Source organism: Cebidichthys violaceus, unplaced genomic scaffold, assembly GCF_023349555.1.
Source record: "Cebidichthys violaceus isolate CVI_PGR_0920_01 unplaced genomic scaffold, fCebVio1.0.p SCAF_1, whole genome shotgun sequence".
NCBI classification, from domain to species: domain Eukaryota; kingdom Metazoa; phylum Chordata; class Actinopteri; order Perciformes; family Stichaeidae; genus Cebidichthys; species Cebidichthys violaceus.
Window position 1 is genome coordinate 22981118 of NW_027176262.1, and position 23663 is coordinate 23004780.

General features: G+C 45.2%; 1 long non-coding RNA gene across 1 annotated transcript in view; it reads left to right on the forward strand.

The window, feature by feature from the left end:
* The first annotated feature begins 4017 nt into the window (after positions 1 to 4017).
* LOC137888062 (uncharacterized) overlaps positions 4018 to 23663 on the forward strand; it is a 30013-nt gene continuing 10367 nt past the window's right edge. Inside the window, exon 1 of the long non-coding RNA XR_011105106.1 lies at positions 4018 to 4056. This is a non-coding gene — a long non-coding RNA (uncharacterized lncRNA). The remainder of the gene's footprint in view (positions 4057 to 23663) is intronic.

Genomic DNA, 23663 nt, shown 5'->3' on the forward strand with positions numbered 1-23663 from the left:
TTCAAAAAATAGTAGTAGAGGGGAAGTGCATGTTCTAGAGATAATTTTTTGTGGGTTTGTCGCAGTGAGCTACTCCTTTCACATTACATATGGTAATATGATATATTATTATTATTATTATTAGAATACAAGTTTTGATTATTGAAGATTCAGTACAGGCATCGACGGTTAACGGTTTGAATACAGTGTAATAAACAGCCTCACAAATATAGTAATACGAACACATCTATGTGTGTGTCTGTGTGTGCCCTACAGAATGTGTGCGTTCACGTTTGCCCCGCAAGTGTGTGTGCATGTGTGTTTATTGGCGGGTATATGAGGCAGCGATTACATGGAGATAAGAGAAGCCAAAATGGCCTCAGGAGTCCTGCGTGGACCTCGGCGAGGGAAGCGAGAGGAAATGGGTCCAGAGGCCAGAGTCAGCTGTGTATATATTCTGCAGGGATCTGAAAGTGGCCATGTACCCATCCTCCCCTGCCTCCCACCACCCACTCCCTCGTTCCCTCCCTCCCTCCCTCCCTCCCTCCCTCCCTCCTTCGCTCTGCCGGCCAGCGCCACTCCGTGCGTCTCAGGGCAGATTTCTCCCACAGTTGGGAGTGCTGGGTTGTGTGGCGGCCTGTTTATACTGGAGCGTGGACTTCCTAGTGGCAGCCTGCACCTATCTAAACATCCCCCCGGCCGCTGCTCTGTGTTCCCGGCCTCGCACAGCCTACCCCCTCCTCCCCCAACCCGTCTCATCCCAACCCAGCTCACTCTGCTCTCTCTCACACCCTCTTTCTGCTTTATCACTCCCTCACTGCGGGTCCTCTCATCATCCCTACCCGCTGTCCATCTTTTCCTTTCTCTTTTCCATTTTTTATTTGCGCACATAGAGTCTTCCTTCTCCTCCCCACTTCCATCTTGCTCATCATGCTTTTTCTTCCATTGCTGCTTTTTCCTCATGATTCAGTTTTTCTTGTTCTTTCACCTTTGACTTTGCCTCGCTGTAGTAGAGAGAAGAAGCAGCATACTGTGATAAAGAAGGACTGCTTCAAAACACAATATCTGTGTTGTTTTTCCTTTTTATATACTACACTTTTTCCTAATTCATGGTTTGCCATCTGTTTTGATTCTTGATTTAGTCTTGATGTGACTGCTTTCCCCATGACAATAAAGCATTAATTGAATTGATTGAACTAAACAGACATCCTCACAGAGTGGTACAGTAACAGTTACATATGTAGCATTCTAATACGGGTGCACAATACCGATGCTAAAGTTTAGCAGGTAAATTGTTTACCAGGTTTACCGTGTTAGTACTGGGCTCAGGCTGATGCGATAATGTCATCAATTCAGCAGATATTTAAGTCATAAACCAAAGATTGAAATTGTGATGATTGAGCTATATGAAAAAGTGAAGGGATCATCCTGAGGGGGACATGAATATATGTTCCAAATTGCATGGCAATCCATCCCGTGTTTGTGAAAATGTTTCCAATATTTCCACACAAAAAAAAGTTAAATTGTTTGTGGCACTGAAGGAAAAGTCAGGGTAACAAAATCTATATTGAATTCTGTGCCGATCCTTTGAGCAGATGTATATTTCATTGAATTAAGGGATTCAATTGGCCAGCTGACGCCACTAGACGGGTCAAGGGATCACTAATGTCATTTCACAGAGATTCATCTTCTGTGGACCATGAATGTCTAAAAAATGTCATGGCAATCCCTCCAATAGCTGTTGAGATATTACAGTCTGGACCAAAGTGCTGAACCAACCGGCCCACAGACCGACTAGCATTGCTGTGGGTAGAAATACTGCTTCTATTTTCTGAAATCCATTCGTCTCGGTTTGAAAGATGATTTACTGTAACAACTCCAAAACACAAATGTGCAGCTTTACCGCTAGCATGGCAAGGAGAAGAAAATCACAGCTCTCCAGAGGCGATGTTTTGCACCTTGTCATTTTTATCCAATAATTAGGTCATTATCAGTTGATTATAGTATCACTGCTTGTTTCACACATACACATACACAGGCACAGACACACAAGTCAGACATAGAGCACACCTCCTCTTTGTTTGTTTATTTGTCTGATTATCAGCCCCCGTCCAAAAGAGCAGCAGCAGGATATCTGGTGTAACACAATAGCCGGGTCTGTTCCCCGGGGAGCTCGCTGATCTGTACTGTTAGTCCACTGGAGCATCCAGCTTAGCATTATCGCTTTCGACCAGGGATCAGGCCGCTCTCTGCAACACTTGCCTCGAGGCACGCTGAGAATACTGCATCATGGGGTGTTTACGTGTTCAGACAACTGGTTTCATTCCCTCCCTCTCCACCTTCTGCAGTGGCGAGTCCTTATCTCAGTTGTGGTTTTACACTGTTGAAGAATGAGCTCTCTCAGGGGATCCCCTCAGCCCGTTTTGGGCTGTTTGGTCCATGTGGGCGGTGGTGATTGAATTATTGGTTCTGGTGTAGTCGGTCCAAGGTGAAGTATGTTGGACAAGCCATGACTGTGAAAGCTCCGGGGACACGTGTGCATGTTCGCGTTCGCCCTGGGTGAAGAATGCGTGCGTAAAGAGTGGGTGAAGTAAGGAGTGTGAAGTATGGAGGTCCGGCGAGAGCAGGGCCAGAGAAAGCGCGAGTGAAAGCGCGCCCTTGCTGACAGATGAATTGCTCTAATTAGAAATCCATAACATCCTGCCACATGGCCGCCTTATCCCCAGCACACTTCCTGCTCTGGGCCAGGCTGACGACAGCCAGCCCTGCTCCTTCCGTCACTCAGAGCGAGGGAACGACTCGACGAACGAGTGTGGGTGTCTCCTCCAGCACATGCCTCAGGCACAAGCCTTATCTGTCAGTCCCCCCTTTTCTTGGACCACAAGTGAGCAAATGTCAGTGTGTATATGTGTGTGTATAAGTGTGTGTGTGTGTGTGTGTGTGTGTGTGTGTGTGTGCGTGCATGCGTGTGTGTGTGTGTCATACCAGCCCTTTGTGTCTGGGGTCTTGCTCAGCTGGCTGGCTCACTGTCTCTATCACTTCCTCTGTTTTTGCCACTCTCTGTCGTACTGCTGCTCTATCCGTCTGCCTCCCCCTCCATTCCTCCCTCCCTCCCTCCCTCCCTCCCTACCTCCTCCTCCCAGGTGTCTAGATGGGGGGCATGAGTTGAGGGAGTCCAGAGACAAGCACGGGGAATACGGATGATAACAGAGGTTGCAAGCCTGGCTCGTGTGCGAGGACGGTGTTCTTGCTCTGGCAGGAGCAGCGGTGCCAGCTCGTTGGATACACCGCAGGCCACGAGACAATCTACCCTGCACATTAAGCGAGACATAACAAAGATCCATGGCCCCTATTAAATATTATGCAAAGCTTAATGGCCCCTGCTGGATGCTCTGCACTATCTCTGGCCCATTATTAGATGAACGGCTCTGGAGTAAGTTTAATGGTGCTGTAGCTACTAATCTCTCAACTGATGAGAGGATTCATAGCAAGTGTTTCTTAGGAGTCTGTGTTAATAAGTAAGTATTTGCAACGTAAGGTGTCTTAATGGGGTGTCTAGCTTCTGCAATCTGCCAAAACACCTTCATTGCACATTTGGGGGAAATTTGCATATGTCTGTAATACTTACAATTCCATAAATCCAGTGACTTTTTTGATGTTGTTTTATTGATGTTGTTGGAAAATGTCATCTCAGATGCTGAGTCTTGATACCGAAGAGCGCTGGGCTTTGAATTTTTGGAATTACAACTTCCTGATTCTTCATGTGATGCCATTGGGCCCAAAAAGACTGTTTCCCATAGACTTACATTGGCAAAGAGACATCTGTAAATCAGTCAATAAATTGCTTTTTTTGAGGTACATCAACTTCCCACTATGAACACTTGAATAGCCCTCATTTCAATCAGTAGGTCCTAAAAGTTGTAAAATGCACTAATATCCCAATCCAGACTTATTTTCCTTCCTCCATCCATGAATGAATGTTGTTTCTACACGGGAACATTTCAGAGACGCACCGGATACACGTAGAGAATATGTTTGACGGAATTAAGCGGAGATTTACAGGAGAACAACGAAAAGGTAAGGAGCTTTGTATGATTTTGAAGGATAGTGCGGTTTGTGCTTCTGGTGTTTGTTTGCTCACAGCCTTGTGACGGTTTACCGGAGATACATTCTGAAGGTATCTCTGGAATCTGTGTCGAATTCTCGGTTGTCCGTGCTAACCGTTAGCTTTGTGATGCTAACTCGGAGAGGAGCGGTAGCTCGCCGAGTCATGGCTAGAAATACGTGATATTGTGGTAAATCTTCTAGTTGCTTATATTAGTTGTGTAGAATTGTGTTTGGAGTTTGTAAAAATGTCTTGGATTGTTTGTATTACCCAGCATTTTTTATTTATTTTTTGGTATATAACACGTACACATTCATAAATTGTACACATGCATAAATGGACTTTTTTTCGACGGTATATTCGCTACTAATCTGAGCACAACGTACCCGAATACGGGTCCGTCGGGCTTAACAGGTATTAATTGTTGCTACCCTAGGAATGAAAGATTATACTCTCGGTACAATCAACGGTCTCTGCTGATCTAGGACGTTACAGGTAACCATAGTTCGCAGAGGAGCCTAAGCACCCAGCTTCACAGACATGCTCGATCCAGCTTCCTTTTGGGAGGTGGGTTGGAAACAGAACACTAGAAACTAAATTGGTAACGTAATATCCTTCATGGCTGAAAGTTATTAAACAGTCGCGCAAATGACTCAAAACGTCACCTGTGCATTAGCCTTTATTGCATCTTCTTCTTGTCAGTATGCCATTTTTTTTCTCCTCACTGAAAACATTATTGTAATATGCATTTTTTTTTTCTGGGCTCTCTATTTAGTTATCTGCTCAAATTAAAAGTCTGGGTAACAACAGGGTGTGGAAATAAATGTCCCTAAATGCACTTTTCAAGTCAGTCATACTTCATCTGTTTCTGCGCTGGGTTACATTTGTTCCTATGCTCATCAAGCTGTTTAGTGACCTCTTGTGCCCTGTGGATTGTCATCTTGGAGGGGAAGAAAAAAATAAACCTGTAGACTTCTAAACTTCCGAAAAGCATGGAAGTAATATACGAATATTATTGTACTTGTTGGTATTTCTCATGCCCTCCGAGGCGAAGATTAGACCAAAACCAGAGCAGGAAAATTCACCACACCCGTACTTTTTATTCTTCATTTTACGCTGGCACGTTGTATATTGCAGCCTAATGGGTACCCAGTGTTTTAACGGCTTAAACATCTTTGAAAGAGACCATTACATTGTTGCGTTTCAAAAATGTGCACAACACACACACACACACACACACACACACACTGATGTAAAATGCAGCATTAGCGGACGTGCACATTCACAGAGATGCTCGGGCTCTGCGGTCAAACACACATACAAAGCCGCAGTGTGAGATTCGCCGCGGTTCTAAGCAGACTGGACCGCTACCATTGTTTGGATCCTCTTTTGTCTTTTCGGTGACCCTGCTTACACACGCTCACAAAAACATACCCGCATGCAAACACATGAGCGTACTCACAAACACGACCCTGATGCACATACCAGCTTCCATGTGTTAACGGCTTCATGTTTAAAGTATGCAGTGTGTGCGCGCGTGTGTGTGTGTGTGTGTGTCTGTCTGTCAAAAGACGTAAGGGGATGGGGGAAACAGGCAACGACGAGGGGAAAAGTGGGACAAGAGAGAGTCAGAGAGAGAGTTGAGCCACAGAACAACGCTGCTGCGAGCAGCTGTGGCACTCCCAGATTTCCCTCTGATTGCTTTCAGCTGGTACTTGAACCCTGGGCCTTTTGGGTTTTGGAGGCCAGCCCAGACCCCACAATCCCCCCAGCGCCCCATCCAGCTGCCTGACCCCTCCCTGACCCCGTGCCGAGGATAGGAAAATACGAGCCGTGCCAAGCCAGAGAGACTCTTTTATTTTGCCTGCTGGCATGCTGCCGGTGACCAGGGCTTACATAATGGGAAACATAGCAGGACCCAGGAGAAAGCAGCCCCTGCCCCCCCTTTCTTTTTTCCCTCACCAATCGATCCTCCCCTTTCTCCCCCCATCTCCTTTCTCCTCTTCTGCATTTCTTTTCCCACTCCGCTCCCCTCGCCCCCACTTGCTCCGTCCTCTTCCTTCCCCCTGTGCACTCTGCCTCCCCTCCTGTTTGTGATATATCTTTTTGGGCCCACTCGCCTGGGCACATTTATTACAGACGGCCTCGACACAATCCTGAAGCCGAGCCACCAGCAACACAACGGCACAGCGCGCACTCAAGTGCACAGGCGCACACACACACACACACACACACACACACACACACACACACACACACACACACACACACACACACACACACACACACACACGTGTGGGCGTGTGTGAGCACACTCTGAAGCATTTACAGCATGTGTTGCGCGTCCCTGTGTAGTGAACTCTGAGAGAAGAATGTACGTGTAGTGATTAAACGTTACCCTACACATAAAGACATGGAGAACAGCGATACATTATAGCATATAATAGTAATTTAATGTTTTCACCACTTGTTTTATGTCCTCAGTGTGGTTATGTGATGCCTTGAGGTTTTTGTTTTGCTTTATTTTAGCTCACTAAAGCAAATTCCTATTAACCACATAGAAACGGCAATAAAGCATTGAATCCTTAATCATGAGTCAGTTTTCTTTGAGTTAGAAAGAAACGGCATGCTTTGTTCAGCATCTGTGTATTGTTCCTCAGTCAAAATCCACCGTGGATCCATTCTCTCTGGTACTGCAAACGCTCGGGCCCATTGTAGAATCTTCCTTTGCTGTTGTTTTAGTTGGCTTACGTTGGGATTACAGATCCTGTTCTGTTGCCATTTATTGGGTTTAATTTGATGACCCTCTTTATAAGAATTCATTTGGAAGAAGAAAACAAAACAAAAGCGTACCAGTAAAAACGAGCACTTGGTATATTAGCGCTTTTGGTTTTATTTTCTGTCTGAACTGGAAGTGGAAGAGCGGGGGCAGCGTGTCAAACCTCTGAACTGCCAAGTAACCCTTCCACTCATGTTAGCCTCTCCGTTTGATAGAGTCCACTGGGAGCCAATTTGGAGGTGATCATAAACCAATTAGCTGTAGAGTGTTTTTTTTAATTTATTATTTTAGGATGACATCACCAGACCACAGTGCTCCGGTTTAGTGAGGTCTAGACTGGCACGCCGCAGCTGAGGCCGACACCAGAAATAGGTGGCCTGTGTGTCTGCAGAGCGTGGGGACTACTGGTTCTGTTTCAGTTTGATTCACGCTCGATTCTTATTGATTTGATGGGGAAAACAAAGATGTCAGGACAACTTATGGATATGTGGTTTTTTTTTTTTTGTTTATTCATTTTTGAACAGACAAAAGACAAAAAAATATACTGAACCAACCTGCAAAAGGTCCAGAATACTATATTATGCAGTATATTAATGTCCATGCAGTGTGCACCATGTTAATGTAATAAGGTGGAGGCTCCGCAGGCTGAACCAGAGGACAACTGTCTACTGCTTCAGCGTACTCTTAAACCATTTTGACTTCTTTAAGCGGGTCTTTCTTTTAGATGCCTATACTCCTGTCTGTTTCTGCAAAACTACCGACTGCAAATAACTGTCGGTAATTCGGATAAGTCCTCCTACAAACCCCCCTTCCAATAACCCAAACGCTCCCTTTTAATGCACTCTATTTTGTAGTCTAAATGCATTCTTTAATTCAAGAGGTACATCATGTAACGTCATCACGGTATACATTTTTCTCTCTCTAAACCTCTCTTTTCTTTCTTCTGCTCCTCTTCTCCTTCACCTCCTCTTCACCCTTTCTCTCCATCGTCTCCCTCTCCCTGTTCCATCTTTTTTTTTTTTTTTTTTCGCTCCTTGTGTCTCTCACTTCTTACAACAAATCCTCATTCCTGGGAAGGTCTCAATAGAGCGGAATCAGATTAAGTCATGGACGGGTGTTGAGGGAAAACGCTGACCTCTTCTCCTCCCTCTCGCTCCGTCTTTCATTTTTCAGTCTCTCTTTCTTGGCTCTTGTTCTCCCCTCTGCGCTCCTTTTATTCTCACTCTCCCGTGTACCCCCCAGCCTTCCAGATTGTAATAATAGTAATAATGATAATAATGGTGATGGGCCTGGTGACGGTGATGTAAAGAAACCTAATATTAGAATAACAAACACCCTCTCTAACCAATGGTCATCATTTGACCTCTGTGGATGGGAGTGTGTGCGTATGTGTACGTACACCCTTGAGCTTCTGAAACTCAGAGTGTGTGTGTGTGTGTGTGTGTGTGTGTGAGAGTGTGTGAGAGAGAGAGAGAGAGAGAGAGAGAGAGCTGAAGAAAAAGAAGAGGCAGAGAAAGACAGTGAGGGAGAGGGAGTTTGCTGGCATGCTGTATATACGGTCACTTCCTCTCCAGTTTAAACAGAGCAGGCTGTGCTGGCAACCTCCGCTCCCCACTCCAAATGGTTTGCATCATGTTTAAACCCCCCCGCCCCCCCCCTGCCACCACCCCTCCTTCTCTCCCCCTCTCTCTTTCTCTCTCCCTCTCTTCCTTTCTCTATAAATCATCAAAATCTCAAACTTTATGTGTTTGAAAAAAATAAAACAACAACACCCCTTTTGCTTTCTCCCTGCAGAAGGGCATAAGAAGAAGCTATAAAAACTGTTCTAGGATCTCTTTCCACTTCAAACATCCCCCCTCATCTTACCTCCCTCCATCCCTCGGCCGGCCTCTCCTCACCCCCGTGTCCTGGTCACGGTGCTCTCATATCTGGCTGGGTAGACTTCCCTCCTCAAGAACTGACGTGGCTCCAGTAAAGCACCACATAAGGGGAGCCGGTGGCCTCGGGAGGCAGATTATCTTCGTAGACGAATCTCTATTGTAAATCCTTCTGTTTGTGAATCACATTAGTGCCCTGTGGTCACTCTGAAACGCCCGGGCGGGACTTGAATGGCCCAATTTGAAGCTCTGATAAGAATTCACTGATTTAAATAGCTGATTATATATATATATTCAACTGGCCATGAACACTCAAGTGAAACGTGAGCTGTGGCCGAGATCACGTTCTGGGTCACGAGATGCATTGTAAAATATTGATAGACAACAATATAAAAGCATTCTTGAGACTGCCCCACCAGCTTAAAACCATTTTCATTTTGTTTTGTGAGTATGGAAGTACATTTTTCAGTATGTGTGACAAGATAAAGCACAAGTTGGGGACTCCTGGTAGCCCATCGGTGAAGATCTCTTTGGTTCTATTCTGTGCAGGAACCTTTGTTGCCGGTCATCTATCTCTCTCTCTCTCTCGCTCTCTCTCTCTCTCTCTCTCTCTCTCTCTCTCTCTCTCTCTCTCTCTCTCTCTCTCTCTCTTGCTTTCTCTTGCTAACTTCTTGCCATATTTAAACCAGCAAAACCAACACGGCGTTGGAACATGCTCAACTTTCGCCACACATGCATGCGGGCATACGTTCCTGGTAGACTTGTTTGTAGCGTGAATAACGTATTTCTACAGTTTAACTTGCATTTGTCACAACGAAAGATAAAAGGGTTGCCCCTGAGATAACTATCCGGTGTTGTAAAACCCTGTGTTTGAGTCTTAAAAACCGTTGTGCAGTATTTGGTGTCTAATAAGCCTTCAAATGTATTAAATATGTTACTCTGGAAGCGATTTTCCCCTGACATTAACCAACTGTGGTTGTCTAAACTCAACCGTGCCTTAAAGAGAAACGTATTATCCATCTGAAAAGTGTTGTTTCAATGACCACACCAGCAGCACACTTCAACATCACTGCATGGGTTGCTTTTGGAAGAAAATCGTAAAAAGCTTATTTTGTCATTTAGCTGTGAAGACTTTTGAAGCCATTTGCATGTGATTCATCCCATTTAGCAGACAGGTTCTTTTCAATTCATATTCCTGAAATCGTCAACAACATGATTAGACAAGACCTGTTTATCAGTTTGTTTTAAATGGACTTGCAGCGCTTATGCTCATGCTCACACTAGTCTGCCCCCAAGACAAGTGACTAGCATAACCAGTGTTAAGGCAGAGAGAAAATTGGTGGTTGACTGCGTGCGTTGTTGAGCTCAGTGAAATAAGTCAGATTCTAATTATATATTCACTGTGCATTCAGTGAGTTGGTACGTTGCTTTGCTTTGATTCATTTCTTTATGTGTTTACATTAAGCCACATAGATGGGACTAATCTTTTGTTGTGTGTGTGTGTGTGTGTCTAGATAGCGTGTGCGTGTGCGTGTGTGTGTGTCTCAAGTCATTAGGCTTGGCTGTCCCTGCACAGACCTTGGATCTCTCCAAAGCCTGAGGAGACGCTATAAATCAGCCAAGATATTTTGAGCATTGTCCCGGCCTGCTGACTGGCACACACACACACACACACACACACACACACACACACACACACACACACACACACACACACACACACACACACACACAGGGAGATATATTCTTGCAGACAAAGCACATCAACACACAGAGAGTTGACTACATGGGTGGGCACACATTACTGTCAGCTCCAGAGATGGAGCTGATAAAACTGGCCCTCAGCGCTGCAGATGAAGGGAAAGAGAGGCAATGTGGGGACAACCTCCTTTACACTAATAGACACACATACTCGCACACAAACACACACCCCTTGGGCTTTGGCTCTCTGCTCTGTCTGAGCAGATCATATTTCAACATCTCACCTCGAGATAAGAATGTTTATCAGAGGCTTTAAGTGTTTCTACTGAGCGCGGGTTTACACTCATTGTAACACACTTTCTGCAGCTCCTCACAAACCTTATGATCCGTTACAGATGGCATCCTTCCGCCAACAAAAAAAAAGAGAAAGAACTAATCTATTCATTTGGAATTGATTCACACTGATAAATCAGGAGGGGAATTACCATTGTGAGTCCTGGTGGTAGCTAGGAGAGGAAGAAGCAGCGCTCATTTCCATTTCAAACAAGCTGCGTCGCCCTGCAGCCACATCTTCATTGACTGAACATGTTCCTCACTCGCTAAACTGGACCCGGATCAAAACGACTCTTTGATTTAACACCATCCAAGGCCCAGCACCCGGTGAGGGCCAAAGAAACCCAAAGAGTAAAGGTCGGGACCAGGTGTGAGAGGGTGTGCAACAGTGTCAGGTTTTTAGTAGCAGTGACGGAAAAGCTACAGCAGGGGAAGGGAACATGTTTGTAAAAGTCAGTGAGTGAAAGGTACATGTCAGCGGAAAACGTGTGTAAAAGCACTGAAAGGGAGCATGTTGAGTCAAAGAGTCAAATACACAAAGTTAACTCAGATGTCTGAAATGACATGCACAAGGAAAATAACCACCAACTAATGAACACAAATGCAAGCACAAAGTCAGGTTTTCAGTAGCCTGCTAGCTTGTCATGAAAACATATTCTAACTCCTACTATTCCTTCTGTCACAATATTGTACATTCTCTTGAAGCCCTACACTGAAAATGAAAATAATGTATTTTCGACATAATTATATAGCATGGTAGGAATGCTGATAATAATAATATTTATAGGATGCCATGTCCTTTTTTTATGTTTTATTCCCTTTTTGAGTCTTTTACCGCCTTTAGCCCCCGCCCCTTTTTCTTGCTTCATTCATGTTTTCTCCGTTCCCGTTTGACATTTGCTTAACAGGCTGGTGCCGTCTTATATATATATATATATATTTAGATGAATGACTTTTACTCACACAGGGGGGGGACTGGTGGTATGTGGGAGTGAAATAACTGTGACTTAAATAAGAAAGTGTCCTGAAAAACAACATAGAAAAAACTCCTCCGTTCACGTTGCAGCAGAGTCACAGCGCACCCTGTGCTACAGTCGGTGCCTGTTTTGTGTATCGTCTGCGGTACAGCTGTGGTGACAGGCTGCTTGTGACAATTATACCCTTGCTGCAATCAAGTCAATTGACGGCCCTGCTTTAATTAGCCGAATGAAATAGGAGTTTGTGCTCACTTTGCTCATGACTCCTTACTGATAATTAAAGGAGATGTGTCCAGAAACCACACGCATAAGCCCTACTGCATGGTTGACTAATAATAGCAGCACGTGCCAATATTTTACAGTGAGAGATTTAAGTCGTTTTTATGGATGTGTATACCGCAGCGGGCGACCGGGTCAAAGGGTGAGCTTGTTACGTGTGTCTAAGTGTGTTCATACGCACACATACTTAACCTCTCGTCTGAAGGTTTCTCTCTTGAGTGACTAAGAGCAAAAGGCCATCAATAGCATCAGTGTTTGTATCCAAACTCGATGACCCGGCCGGGGATAACGGGCTTTCAGTCCGCACCAAGTTTAACCCCCCCCCCCCCCGAGGTAATAAAAAGCAGCTGACCTCAAACCTCAGAGAACTGCAGGTTACAGCCTTGTGCTCCGGCTAATGACCCCTTGTTTTCATAGCAAGCTGAGTGCCTGGGTGTTACATGTTCACACACACACACACACACACACACACACACACACACACACACACACACACACACACACACACACATATGGTCAGATGAAGGGAATCTCACCCTCCATTTAACAGCAAGCGCTATGAACTTTGGAAAGCGTTAGGTTTGACCTCAGCTGTCCAGAGTCGCTGTGAGATGATGCGCTGTCTACATCATCGTTAGCTGCAGCATCCTATCCTCCCGGTCAGGTGTTAGGCTTGTGACACAAATACACTGATGAGACACACTGAGCTTTCTTTATAAGCCCATTCCTTCCTCACTCTGTTTATTGCTTGGATTCCAGTGGTTTGTTACCGCTGCGATTGTATCATTTTCTCATATGAATGTTTATTGCTGCTGGTTTATCTGTCGCAGTAAGCATTGCTGTTCTGATATCGCGATGGTTTTGCGGTATAAAACAGTATTTTACAGTGACAAGCGTAATAGTAGACACGCTCTGTGAGGCTTTCAGTTTAACAATGTCAGGTAGGTGAGCCAAAGGGAATTTTGACCTGATGATGGTGCTAGATGTCACCAAAGTTCACAGAGCGAAAGTGAATGTTGTACCAAATTTGCACGGTAAATCCAAAAGTTCAACTCATTTCTCTCAGAACCATGAATGTCAACCGTACTGATGGCACTAGAGAAAAAGTCAGGGGATCACGGTCCCTGTGCCAATCCATTTGGCAGATGTTGAGATGTTTTCAGTCTGGACCAAAGCGGTAAACTGACTGACCGACAAACATCGCCATCCACAGAGTCACGCCGTTAGCGCAACTTTAGCTGTTGCCGTTCTGCTATTAGAATAAAAATGATAGTAGCGGCTTCAGGATCAACATCAAAGAAAAGATGCCCCAATGAAACATACATTGTGAATGTTCACAATTTGTGTGTGTGTGTGTGTGTGTGTGTGTGTGTGTGTGTGTGTGTGTGTGTGTGTGTCCTGCTAAGCTAGAGTTGGGTCACAGACAGACTCCTGCAACCGTCGTCTGGCCTCTCTGTGGCTACAGGTGCTTCACATTACGGCTCGTAAAACTCAGCGAGAGGGAAAAATTACTGCCACAATTTGTAAGAGAGGATGGGGGGGTGGGGGGGGCTATTGGAGTAGTGCTGTATATGGATACAGTATTGACATACGTGAGTGTGTTGTGTCTGCTGAACGCTTCAGCATTCCAATCCTGTGCCAGGAAAGGCCATATTGTTTTTGAATTGAACTCAAGTGTCATTTTCTGAGGAATGAGTTAGTGCTGTGTGTGTGTGTGTGTGTGTGTGTGTGTGTGTGTGTGTGTGTGTGTGTGTGTGTGTGTGTGTGTGTGTGTGTGTGTGTGTGTGTGTGTGTGTGTGTGTGTGTGTGCGTGCGTGCGTGTGTGTCACACGCCAGCTGGCACACTCCTTGGCTGATGGTGTGTATGCCATACATACTGGGAGGAAGGTTACGGGGTCGCAGGGCCACAGGGTCGCTGGGAGTGCACGGCGCAGAGAGGAAACAGGCCTAATCTCAGAGAGGCTGGCAGCTTCCTGCTCTGAGTGCAGGGTACACAGAGGCCACTGTCTTAGCTCTGGATACCCAGCGAGTGACTTTACTATGTAATTCAATCAGGATTAGGCCACTCACTCACGCCCTCTAATAATAGTAAAAGGGAGGAGGCCAGACCGAGCTTTAAATCAGACGTCTCCTCGACCTGATTTTACATCCAGACACGGTTCTTTTTCGGTCTCGCCATGTGATGTTCTTCCCATGTAGTTTCTTGTCAGCACAACTGTGATGACATTAACGTTTTGATTTCAACACTTGGAAAAAGTGCTTTAACAAGTCAACTTGTCAGGAGTGCAGAAAATGTTGACTTGTTACAATCATAAGAAGATAAGGACAAAAGGTCCATTACTTTGACTCTTTTTGTTTCAGCATAAATACGGTAGTTGATTTAATAATTTGTACCCATCACAGGTGTGTTTCTGTGTTTCTGATAGGAAGACACTGTTCTGCTGGAGCTTACAGTAAACCTGGTCTTGTGGTGAGCACTGCTGAGAAAATAGTTCCACCAATAGAAAGTGGGAAAAAAAGACCCTCACCAGCGCCGATCAGGCTCTGTACTTTTATCATTTTATGTTCATTTTTTGGTTCTCTAAGCGTATTTTGAAACAGCTTGAATTGTATGCATTCATATTATCCAGCTCAGTGTTTGGAACTCTTTTATGAGCTGCTTTTTAATTATATATATATATATATATATATATATATATATATATATATATATATATATATATATATATATAACCCCAGGCTAACTCCACATTTTTTACAAACTTAGTTAACTCAGTTATCCATCAATAAACCACACACTAACTAGCCGACATTACTCTCAAGAAATAAGTCGTTATCAGTGACACAAGTCTTGTATAGTCAGAATCCTTCAAACAAAGAAATCAACAAAAAATGTTCTTTCTATCAACAAGTTGATAAAATAAGAACAGCAACAACCACTTGATTGGTGTGTGTATGTGTGTGTGTGTTTGAGAACAGGATATGAACCTCAGTTCAAGGCCGAGGGGTCAGGGTCTGGTTGGAGGTTGGAGCTCAGGATCAGAGGTGGAGTCCGGAGAGATAGTGTGTCAGGATGTGGAGAGAGAGAGAGAGAGAGAGAGAGAGAGAGAGAGAGAGAGGCGAGAGAGAGAGAGAGAGAGAGAGAGAGAGACTCTAGTGGTATCTAGGCGGAGAGGAGGATGGTCCATGACTGAGGTGCAGGAGTCCAGAGTGGACAGAGACATGACCAGATTAGTCAGTAGTGGCCAAATGTAGTTTCTCATTGCACATTTCAATCATGGCTTCCAAGTATTTAGGGTTGTGTCCTTTGCTCGCCCTGCAGGTTCAAACCAATGTTGGATAATGGTCGGGGTACATGGGAGGATTTCGAGGAGTTGGGGGCTAGACATCACTAGATGGGCTGCAGCACTTTGGATGAGCCCCAAGTGTCAAAGAGTGAACGCAACCAGACTAAACATTCATATGGGACAATTCTGTAAAACCCTGGATTATGTTCAGCGGTGACATTTTTAAAAGCTCAATGCCAGGGTTTTCTCATTAAATGTTTTTACATTATATCCACGCATGGCAACTGCAGTATGATTAGTAAGTTAAGCAGCAGAAAAAAGAAGCTCGGTTGAAGCTCGTCATACCATCCGAGCCACCGATCACGTTGACTCTGTGGGTGTGTTTATCTGTAGGGCGTTGAGAGCGGAAGTGTCACTGCCTCTGTCGCCATGGCTACGTCGTGTGATAAGTGGTATTAGCATTTATCAGATCACAGAGTCATAACCTTATCATAGTCATTTTTCCTCTCACCATCAAATTCATATGTGGTTTTACAGTTATCAACAGTTAATCACCCAGTTGCGAAAAAAAAAAAAAAAAAAGTTGCAGTTTCCAGTTTTCTTTGTTGATTTGCTTCTTGCCAAATGATATCATTCAGCGCTGAAGTGTGTTATTACTGACCCATGTTTTACAAAAGCCACTCTTGCTTTTAAGCAGTGTCTGCAAAAAAACAGTAAGTGTCTGCGTATTCTCCAGACTCACCACTAAAAACAGATCCAAGCTTTGAGGCAAACCGGGCAGTCAGACCTTTTTTTTTTTTTTTTGTTGAGAAATCTGCTTTTCCAGTGCAGAGCTTCTATCCGTGTGCACAGCAAAAGAAGTCCTTATGTCTAATAACTTCCCCGTACTTGTCTTTTTATTGGCCCGTGTGGCTGCTTTTGAGCTTTAGTGGTATAACGTACAGTTCAAGTTCTCTACAAATGATTACTGGGCCTACATGAAAGCTCGTTGAACCAGGAAATGGGTACCAAATCACCATTATGTGATCTTGGTGGATTACCGTAGCACTCGGTTCATATAAAATAGAACTAATCTAACATGAGAGCCTCACAGTCATTGTTAGTGTTCACCTCCATGTCTGGCTATACCAAAACATTCAACAGTGACAGAATGGCTCGGCCCCAAAACTCCAGCATGAAAAAGCCCAAAGGCAAACAACTGGGGTGGGGGATGCATCACAAATGCATTACAAGCTTCACAGACTGGTGTACGGTGTGAATGCTGTCACTTACAGTGAAATAAGTTGCAGCGCTCTACGGCAGGGCAGCACTTTAAGGTCATGTAATTACAGCATTACCACATAATGAGAGTCATTTGTACGAGTCGTACTCTGAGAGGAGCCGCTGTAAGCGGGAAGTCAAACGTGGGGAAAGCTGGAAAATAGAGACCTGCAGGTGCACCATCAACGTAGTGAGCAAAAAGAGCTGTTTACTGCAGTGCACCTCTGACCTTTGACTGTCCCACTGATGTCTTGTCTTTCCTCTCGGCTGCTCTTGCCCTGACTCTTGCCCCCATGAGGTTTTTTGGCGTGAAATGCCTCAACAAACTATCTATTGGACGGGAGGATTGATCTGAATAACGTTGATGATCCTCTGACCTTTTTTTTTTTGTTGTTGTTCCGCTTGCAGGTCAAGAGTTTTCGATTAACCAGACAAATATCCCAACATCTACCAAATGGATTGGCTTAAAATTCCTGGATTGGCTTTAAAAAAGACTTAAAAAAAGACATGTCTGGTTCCCAGATGTATGTATGATTGCAATTATTAATGACAATTCAAATTAGCGATCAAAGAAAAGGTTAGAAGCGGTGGAAAGATGTGACTTTACTTTCTGAGCATTGTTTTCCAAATGTCAATTTTCCCCATCCACACTAAAATATAAGGACGCCATATCTAGATGCATTCTGGATGTTTCCCTGTCGAGCCTGAAAACCTCCATCCAAAACTGAGAGTGGTTTAGAGTGGACACTCTGCAGCCTCACTCTCCTCACTCTTATGCACTTCTCTCATCCCGTCTCTTGCCTCCTTCTGCCCCCAAGCCTGAGCCCGAAGAGTTGAGCTGGTGGGCAGCAAGCGGGGCTTAAGTGCTTCCTGTAGGGCCTGTGGACGGGAGGAACCGCCGCTGGCCCTCAGCCTTCAGGGGTGGAAAGTATGTGTTGTAGGCTGCGCTCCCACCTCCCACCTCCCAGCCTGGGAACGGAAGCCGGGAGCCGCCAGGGAAAACAAGCAGACAATCAGGTAGGGCCTGAGCCGGGAGAGAGAAAGAGAGGATAGGAGGGGAGGCGGAGCCGCTGGATACGTCAGGTCCCGAAAGGCTCAACTGAAGCTCTAGGAAAAGCATACAGATGTAATGGGGTTTGGGATGGAGGTCTTGTTTATATGTTTGTGTGAGCATTTCCTCATCCATCAAAGAAAGTGAAAGGATGTGTGTGTGTGTTTTCAGAAGGAGAGCGTGTGTGTGTGTGTGTGTGTGTGTGTGTGTGTGTGTGTGTGTGTGTGTGTGTGTGTGTGTGTCACACACACACGGATGTGCTTTGCTGAAACATAATCCGGTATTAAAGTTCAGAGAGTGTTTGTACAGTATGTGTGGGTGTGTGAGAATGTCGGGTACTGTGTGTGTGTGTGTGTGTGTGTGTACATGGATGCATTTGTGTGTTGTCTGTTTGGTTAAGGACAGTGGCCAGCAGGGGACAGGGTGGGTTCAGGGCAGGGGAGAGGGGATGCTAAAGGGAGGAAGATTGTGGCGTTCAGTTTCTGCAAAGGGGGGGGGGTCCTGTCGGCCTGCACGTAACACAGTGTGTATGTGGGTGGGGGGCATGGATCTCTCTCTGTCTCTGTCTCTCTGTCTCTCTGTCTCTGTCTCTTTGTCTCTGTCTCTCTCTCTCTCTCTCTCTCTCTCTCTCTCTCTCTCTCTCTCTCTCTCTCTCTCTCTGTGTGTGTGTCTCTCTCTCTCTCTCTCTCTCTCTCTCTCTCTCTCTCTCTCTCTCTCTCTCTCTCTCTCTCTCTCTCTCTCTTCATTGTAACTGAGCAGGAAAATGAAAGCCCTCGAATGGTAGTTTTTAATGGTTCTATTGCATTTTACACGTTAATGATAAAAGCCCTATAGTCAATCCTTTCTATCATATTAAAAAAATGCCAAAAAAAAAAGATTCAGCCGACAAATTCCATCATGTCTTGGTTTGCCCTACATTCACGCTTGGTTTTACATCATGTCATTAAAAGACATTGTGCTGCTGTAATCCTGTTAAAAGAGTCCTGCTGTTGCATATTTGTGTTCCTGCCTAACTGTTCTCATGGTGATGATGCTACATGAGAGAATGTGTTGCTTTTGTGCATAATGCCGACTTTTATTGCACATGGCTGCAACTGGTGATGAAAATGTTGTTTTTGAAAGGCTGAACACCAACAAACATGGAATGAAGCAAAATATGTTTTTAGAAATTATTACATCCATCTTTTTTAATCCATTTTTATATTTGACTAGCATTCAAATGAAACTAGCGTAAGTTCAGTCAGGTAGACTATACTCTTGCATGCCTAAGCCACTCCTCAGGCATGCTCACTCATTATTTCCTCCACCTTCCCATCTCCGTTTTTGTTTAGACGACGTTACATAAATCTATCAATATCTTACAGCCAACATGACAGTTCTTCAGAATATGAAAACTGCAGTCCTCTCCTTTTCTTTCTTTAACAGGGACTCAGTGCTATTTCATTAGTTTGAGGTGGCCCTAAGAGGTTGAACATGCTTGAGATCTCTTTATGGTCACATTTGGCCATAAATCTGTCACTTACTTCCTCCCAGTAGTGATGCTGCTTTACTTTATGACAGGATTGAATGGTGTTCATAATCCAGCTCTTGTAATCCGGCCTGAAATGTGAGTTTTTAACAAAAGGTTTGTAGGTAAATCAAGTTGTTTATGAGCCAAAATGGAGTTCTAAGTGATGTAACTGATACGAGCGGACGTGTCTTTACTTTCCCGCCTTGGCTTACTTGCAATACACCTGATATTGTGAGCCATCACGATCAAATCGGCAGTGGTGACCGGTGTGGTGCATTAGTTCACTTTGAGGAGCAGGAGTCCTGAGAGTGAAGCCCTGTGAGGGGTACTGGATCCTGTGAGGGGTACTGGATCCTGTGAGGGGTACTGGATCCTGTGAGGGGTACTGGATCCTGTGCAGTGCCTAGAGACGCGTTGCGGTGTTTGGTAGCTGCTCTCCCCGGGATTGTGTTATTTCCTTTCTCTGCTTTTCGTATCGTGAAAACAAGTGAATTACGTAAAACAATAAACCAAATTAAAACTGTGTTTCGGGATCACACAGCTGGTTGTGTTGTTGTATTTATTAGCATTTAATTTACTCGCTCTGCCTACATTACATAATAGAAATGATTTATGTTTGATAGATTTGAGTTTGCGAACATGATCGCTGCTGTGTGTGTGTGTGTGTGTGTGTGTGTGAGTGTGCGTTTCTGTCTGTGTTTTGGTACGTGCTCCATTGACTGTCCCGGGGTCGCAGTGGGACTCCGGTGATTGAAGGGGACTTGAGAGAGGGGACGGGCGGAGGGGATTGGGTGGGAGGGGGGGGGTGGACGTGACATCCCCAGCTGGCCTGTGACATCACTCCAGCGGGGACAGGAAGCCGGGGAGTTGGGAGGGTTAGGGTACAGTAGGTGACATCAGGGCTCTGTCTGGGTCTCTTAGTCCTCCAGCTGGGTAAACTAGACAGAGAAAGACCCCCGCTCCCACCCATCTCCGCCTTTGTCTGCAGCCCAGCACCCTTTCTTCTCGTCTGTGACCACGTTTATGTTCTCAGTCACTACCTGCCTCCTCGGACTCACAGACATATGATGCCATGTGTTTCCTCATGCCGTCTCCCCTTTATCTAACTCTCTCTTTTATGTGTGTGTGTGTGTGTGTGCGTGTGCGTGTGCGTGTGTGTGTGTGTATATTTATGTTTTGTGTGAGTGTCTGCTCCTCATCCGCTCACTCTGACCTCACATCTCTGTTGAATGTGATCAAACAAACCTGTTGCTGGTCTTACACATGCATTCATGCAGTAGACCTACATGAGCACACATACATTTCAGAGATGTGTCTTCTTGTTGCTAAGGACAGAGCTGATCCCCCGAGACAATGTCTTTAGAGATACAATTCATGATTTGTGTGTATTCAGTATTGACCGACAAAACCATTGGGACGTGGCATTTGTGAGCGCTACGGCAATTTTTGAGCTTATAATAAATAATAGATTTTAGATTTTCTTTTTTTTTTGCACTTTACCAAATTTGGATATTGTAATAAATGACATTTCTTTGCGCTACAAGAAATACAAGTTGTTTGTGGATTATTAAGTAATAGATTATGGCGACGGAATTCCAAATTTCAGTATGTTAAGTTAGATGTGTTCTATCAAAATTGCATATTATATATATTTACATTAAAAATAACTAAATTGGACTGATATCAAAACAGCAGTGTGAAGGAGTGCATGTGTGAGTGATGTGTCTTTATGTGTGTTTGCGTTGGCATTCATGTTGCCATGTGTTACCTTGTTTGGAGTAGAAGTGTTTCGTGGGCGAACAAACAAATCTTTTAACGGTAAAAACCTCAAGCTGAACTGCATCATTGGTGTCACTGAGTGAATCTGCAGCGGAGTCGTGACACACGGTTTGTTCCTTCCTGGTTAAAAGCTGCCTAACAGACCATGACAGCCAAATAAACAACCATCATGCAACGACTGGTTTCTGTTTACAATGAGTTCTTAGTTTCTCACTGAACTGAACGAAACCATTCAAGTCAGCAACAGACTAAAGCTGCGACCGAAGTGAAGACGGTCGCTACGTCGCAAGCTTAACAACAATGGTGTGTGTTAGTCAGCGTAACAAAAGACACACAACACAGCCGTGTGTATACAAATCTTTGAACTGGACTGAACAAAACAATTGGAAGCAGCAAAATGATTTTTTTTTTGTCATTTTCACCATTACCGCCTAGTTTGCATCGGTGTACCTCAGCTGTTTTTGAATTTTTTGGCACAGAAATGTGCAGGTTGATCTCATTTTTATCAAAAACTCAAAACGCTCACATGAAGCTCAATAAATGCACACACACACACACACTTCTCTGTAAGGTCCTTTCTGTGACTGCAGAGAGAGAAATCAAGTGGGAGAGAGCGGGGCTGCCAGTCACACGGAGTGGTTGGCCGTCGGTTTGCACATCTCCGCTTTGAATGTGAAACACATGTCAACGTGTGGGTGGGAGTCAAGAGAATAGAGGAGAGGGTATCCATGTCTCAATGTGAAAACGCCCCGTCTGTCCATCTGCAGGAACATTTAATAAGACTTGCACACCAGCAGACCTTTTTTCCATCCTCTCTCTCTCTCTCTCTCTCTCTCTCTCTCTCTCTCTCTCTCTCTCTCTCGCCCCATCTCTCTAGCCTCATGCTCTCGTTATCTTTGATCTCCAAGCTCAGATTCTTCTCTTCGCGAGTTCGCTGGAAACTGAAAAAACAAGTGTGTGTGTGTGTGTGTGTGTGTGTGTGTGTGTGTGTGTGTGTGTGTGTGTGTGTGTGTGTGTGTGTGTGTGTGTGTGTGTTTCGGTGCTGTTGTTAATGTTTGCGCCTGTGAAGTGTTTCGCTTTCCATCGTACCTTCTGTGTTTGTTTAGGTGTGTAAATGTTTGCGCAATCAACTCTACTGTCTGCCATAAGATTTCTTCCTGTGTGTGTGTGTGTGTGTGTGTGTGTGTGTGTGTGTGTGTGTGTGTGTGTGTGTGCGTGTGTGTGTGTGTACCATGTATGTTCCACACCATGTGTTTGTTTGAGAGACGTGTTATTGCAGGGGTTGAATGTGCAAGAGGGGGCTGAGTGCGTGGCAGCCCCTCGGCCTGCCCCCCCTCGGTGCTCTGGTGAGTGTCTCAGGGCCCTGCAGTGGGTTTATGATGTCTGGCAGAGAGTGTGGAGAGTGCAGATGGCAGGAGTGAGAGAGAGAGAGAGAGAGAAAGAGGAGGGCGGGAGGGAGGGAGAGGTGTGTGGTTGCATTAATATGGTCTGCAATTGTCGTTAGCACTAATCAGGGGCTTCCTGTACCGAGAGGAGCATGAGTTCACCTTCCCGAGTACCCCAGAACCACACACACATAGACACACACGAGACACGTGCACGCACACGCAACACACAACAGTAGGGCGCGCACACATTTGCACACTCCCCTTCAATCCTACTGGCTCCCTCCCATCTCTCACTTCCTACTCACTCTTGCGGAATACCGTAGGCCCTACACCGCGTCCCTGTTTCGGCCCCCTCACTCCGACCATGCGTCCCCCCCCCCCCCTCTGTTTGTTTGGCTCCTTCGGGCTCTGAAACCGGCCATAAAATAAGTTGGAAGGAACCGCAAGCAACTGAAAGTGGAGCTTTTTCCATATGCTCAAGAGTCACGTGAGACGACAGCGAGGAGTTCGCTCTCCCTCCAGAAAGGCCCTCGTCCCAACGTGAACTTTGAGGGGTCGTGAACTTGGGCTGGAGCGCAGGGGAACCGGCACCGCCGACAGAGACGACTAGCTGGCATGAAGGTAGCGCGGATGACATCCTGGAATGTGGAACACGATGACTCACTCGCACAGCGGTAAATCGTTCGCTGACATTGGCATATTGCAGGCGAAAAAAAAGCACCTAAAACTGACAGGAATCAAGTCGTCTGCAATGAACGAAGCCCGTAATACCATCTGTGACCGTTTAGCAGCCTGTGTGGCCATGATGGCATGTGAAATCTTTGGGCAATATGTTGACCACAGAAACAATAGAAAGGAGATTCCACAATGAAAATGTCATAAGTGCCCTCGCCCCTTTCCCTCCTCCCTCCTCCCTCCTCCCTCCTCCCGTCTCTTCCCCTCCTTTCTCCGGAGTTTAAACGAGCGCTGGGATAATATACATTAATGTATTTAAGATGTGGAAATCAGATATTGAAATCTTTGCCCTCACCGTCCTCCCCCTCCTTCCCCTGCTTCTCCCTAAACCCCCGGCCTTCCTTGCCCCCCCCCCCCCCCCCCTCCCAGCGCTGCTGCTCTCTTTAATAGAGTTTAATAGTGCACAGGGAGACAGTGTGATAGATAGACTGAGAAAAACTGAAGAGATTTGGTTCAAACATTTTTTTTTTTTCACAGTGCACATTTTGTGTCAAATCTTCTTTTTTTTTTTTTTTTTTACTGTGCCCTGGGCTTTGCAATTGATAGCCTCCTCAAAACTCAACCACCACCACCACCACCACCCTCCTCCTCCTCCTCTTCTTCCCTCCACACCTTCCCACCCC